The sequence below is a fragment of the Mus pahari genome, unplaced genomic scaffold (genome assembly GCF_900095145.1).
Source record: "Mus pahari unplaced genomic scaffold, PAHARI_EIJ_v1.1 scaffold_12369_1, whole genome shotgun sequence".
Classification (NCBI taxonomy): Eukaryota; Metazoa; Chordata; class Mammalia; order Rodentia; family Muridae; genus Mus; species Mus pahari.
In genome coordinates this window covers 14,873-19,121 of record NW_018392961.1, presented here as the reverse complement: position 1 = coordinate 19,121, position 4,249 = coordinate 14,873, and the positions used below count along the sequence as shown (strand labels likewise).

Sequence of the window (4,249 nt, the reverse complement as noted above, 5' to 3'; positions counted from 1 at the left end):
CCATGCAGTTTTTATCACAATTGCTCTGTAGTACAGTTTAGGGTCGGGCATGGTGATTCCACCATAGGTTCTTTTATTGTTGAGAATGGTTTTTGCTATCCTAGGTTTTTTATTATTCCAGATGAATTTGCAAATTCACTGAATAACTCAGTGAAGAATTGAGTTGGAATTTTTTTGCTTCTTACTCATTTGTTATTCTCTTTTCCATGGTTTGGTTGGTTGATTGGTTGGTCCGTTGACTGGTTTTGTTGTTGTTGTTGTTGTTGTTGTTGTTGGTTTTTGTTGTTGTTTATGTTGTTTCATTTTTGTTTTGAGACAAGGTCTCACTTTGTAGCCCTGGCTTGCTTCAAATTCACAGAGACACACCTACCTCTGCCTCCTGAATGCTAGGATTAAAGTAATGCACCACCTGGTGACTTTTTTGTTATTGTTTTTCAAGACAAGGATTCTCTGTGTAGCCCTGACTATTCTGTAACTTAGTCTGTAGAACAGGCTGGCCTTGTACTCAGATTTCCCTGTCTCTGCCTCCTGAGTGCTGGGATCAAAAGTGTGTGTCACTACCACCTCACTTATTTTATTTTTTTTAATTAGACCTGTTAGGAGTTTTCAAAGAATCTACTGACTTTGAGTCTCAGTCAGTTTCTCTCTCTCTCTCTCTCTCTCTCTCTCTCTCTCTCTCTCAATGATTATCATTTTCTTCTGATTTGGACTGGTCTCTTTGTTGTTTCTCATGTAAAGTACACGATTTGCTCATGAAATTTCAAGCTAAATATAGTCCCGTTAGTGCTGCCCACATGTGCACAGCTGTGGGGTCACTCACATGAACAGTGGCAACTTCCAGGGGTGTGTCCTCCTCATGGAAGAATGGTTCTTCTTCTCAGTAGCTGTCAAATACCATTAGCTCCTCAGTTTGGAGTGGGACCTTACACCCCCTCTTCCATCCATGCAAGAATGTTGACTGGCTTGATCTTGCTCAGGAAATCCCAGCCACTGTGAGTTTGTGTGTGCAACAACTGCATCACATCCCAGAGACAGCTTTTCACAGTTCTTCTTCCTGTATTCTGGCATTTAAGTGCTTTCCCAAATTCCTCCATCAGATTATTTCAGGAAGCAAAGCCTCATCTAGGGAATATTCTTGGTTGAGTCAGACCCTTTTCTGTTTGCAGCTTCAGACACAAGGAAAATTTCCTGTAACTTTGCAGTTCTGCAAACTGCTGGCCACCAATTAGAGGAGATGGGGGTGGGGGTGGGCCTCCTGGTTCCAATATGTGCTTNTTTGATCTCTGAGTTCAGAGCACACTGAAAATGGACCACAGCAATTTATTTCTTACAGTAATCATGAGAGATGAGGGGCTGCTGCAGGTATGTTAGCCTGAGCAGAAGTCTGGTCTGGGTTCTTATACTTTTCCTCTTCCTGCAATATCTGATCTAGTTGGGTTGCCACTAATGAGAGGAAAACAACCCCACACCACAGTGGCGGCTGCCTGGGGAATTATTTTCAGACTCCCCTGCCCACACACACACCTTGGGCAAAACCAGTATTTGTGGCTTCAACAAAGAAATTAATTTCAGAGCAAGCCAGATGTGATTGATAGATAGATAGATAGATAGATAGATAGATAGATAGATAGATAGATAGATAGATAGATAGATAGATTAGACAGACAGACAGACAGACAGACAGACAGACAGACAGATAGATTGATAGATATTTGTAGCTTCAACAAAGAAATTAATTTTAGAGCAAGCCAGATGTGATAGATAGATAGATAGATAGATAGATAGATAGATAGATAGATAGATAGATAGATAGAAAGAAAGAAAAAAAAGTACTTCAGAAGAGAGAAAATAGAACATGCAATTAGGAAATGGGCTTTTCAAGGGAGACTCACAGTTTCTTGGCAGTGGGTATACATAGGATCTGAATGGCTCTCAAAAGTTACACTTCTCTTTTGAGACAGGGTTTCTCTGTATAGCCCTGGCTGTCCTGGAACTCACTCTGTAGACCAGGCTGGCCTCAAACTCAGAAATTCGCCTGCCTCTGCCTCCCAAGTGCTGGGATTAAAGGCGTGCGCCACCACAAGTTACACTTCTAAGGTTGCTAAGAAATACCACATGGACACGGACACACACACATACACACACACTTCTTTCAAACATCACCCAAAGAGTGTAATTTGTGGTGCTGGAGAGACAGTCCAGGATTTAAAATGTTTGCTGCTCTTCTAGAGGACCCATGTTTGGTTCCGACATGAGTGACTCACCACTGCCTGTTAACTTCAGCTTCAGGCTACTGATAACCTTCTGCTCACACATCTCCACACGTGCGTGGAGATACATACACATTTACACACAGAGGATTTGTAAATACTTTTAAGAAAATGTTATTTTGTAATGTTAAAAATTAAAAGCCTTGAGGCTTGGGCAAGCACAGCGGGTGGACTGCAGAGCAGAGATGGACTGAGCATACTGTGGCCTATGGCCATCCCTCTGCGTGCATCACTTGCTGGGTCCCTGTGTCCAGGGCACACAGTGGAGAAGGACCAGGCGGTGCCATGCAGCCGGTGCCCTCTGCCGGTGCAGAACTGCAGTCCCTGCTCTGAGCCAGTGTCTCAGAGGCTCCTTCCCCAGGGGGTCCACTCAGTGCCCGAGGTGCATCTTCCTTTGCCCTGACCTTTGCCATCACTGCACACTACTTGGTTGTGCACACCCTGGGACTATTGGGTAGCGTGCTTGTTTAGCATCATCCTGATGAAGCCACCGTGTTGAGTTTGCATCCTGAGGTCCCNCAAGGTCGATTGGGCTGTTGTTGCTGATGTTGATTTTAGGTCTCATGTAACGTAAGTACCACCTCTGTTTAGTTAAAATCAAATTAGCTCTTGGATAAACGAGTGAAGATTTCTCTCCATCTGCACAGCTGACTTACTTTAGGCTCAGGGCAAAGAGGAGCAGGTTCAGGCATCTTTCCAGGGACCTGGGTGGGGGGGGAAGATGAGGGAGGAGGAAAGAGCNATAAAGAAAGAAGAGATGCCCTGGTTTGAGCCTTTGTGCCTGTGGCCTCTTACTTTTGAAGATTAGGGTATCTTAATACCTTCAACTGGTACCCATCAATAAATACCATGTGTCCCCTCTTTAAAAAAAAAAAAGTAAAGGCTTTTTCTCAACACACAATTTTAAGGTGGCTTTATGAGAGATATCTTGTAGGACAGGAAAAAAGCATGCTAGAGAATCGTCATACGTTATGTTAGCCCAGTGGTTCTCAACCTTCCTAATGCTGTTGGTTCCTCATGTTGTGGTAACCACCAACCATAAGATTTTATTTTTTCATTGCTACTTAATAGCTGTAATTTTACTACTGTTATTAATTATAATGTAAATAATCTGATTTGCAGGATATCTGACATGTGACCCCAGTGAAAGGGTCACTCTATCCTTAAGGGGTCACAAGCACAGACTGAGAACCTCTGTTTAAGCCAGAAATAAACACAGCCTAATTCCTTATATATTTTGTTATACTTGGTGGTGATGTCTTTAGGAAGACATCACTTGGCCCTAAGTGATGACAGTTTATTTACGTTCTTAGATGTCCTTTGAAGAACACGTGCAGTGTCAGTGGGCCTTCAGGTCCTTGTCAGTGGGGTCTGACCTCTGGACACCAGGGCTCTAGAGCATAACATCCCTCCTCCCCACGCCCCTCTCCCCCCACCCCACATCACCACAATTCAGTATCCTCCTATCCTGCCTCAGGGTGTCTGACAGAGACATGCCTACCATACAGGTGCCCTACTGAGCTTCCTGGAATTGTTTGCGTATTTTTTGTGTGTCTCAGTTTTTTAGTTTCTCTATAAAGAGTCTAGATATTGGGTAATGTCTCCCTTTGGGCTTCTTGATATAGTAGATTGATGACTTCATTCAGTTGTTTCAAAGAGCCCAGTAATGATCTTTCCAGACAGATGGATTTTCCCAACTTATGCTGAAGTTGCATCTCAGTAAACGAAGTGGGGATTGAAGGTATTATAACTTGAATATGTATGTGTGCTTTTACTTCTTTATTACATTTATTTCTGTGTCTATACACATAGGGGTGTCCACATGCCTAGGAGTGTCTGTAGCACCAGAGGCCTGCTTATAAGAGTTGGTTTTCTCATAGCCGGGTGTGGTGGCACACGCCTTTAATCCCAGCACTCAGGAGGCAGAGGCAGGCAGATTTCTGAGTTCAAGGCCAGCCCGGTCTACAAAGTGAGTTCCA

At 43.5% G+C, this 4,249-nt stretch overlaps 1 protein-coding gene across 1 annotated transcript in view; it reads left to right on the top strand.

The window, feature by feature from the left end:
• The first annotated feature begins 519 nt into the window (after positions 1-519).
• Positions 520-4,249, top strand: part of LOC110315272 (NACHT, LRR and PYD domains-containing protein 4C-like) — a 16,356-nt gene continuing 12,626 nt past the window's right edge. The window contains exon 1 of the mRNA XM_021189362.1: positions 520-547. The gene's annotated coding sequence lies outside the window, so the exon portion shown is untranslated. The remainder of the gene's footprint in view (positions 548-4,249) is intronic.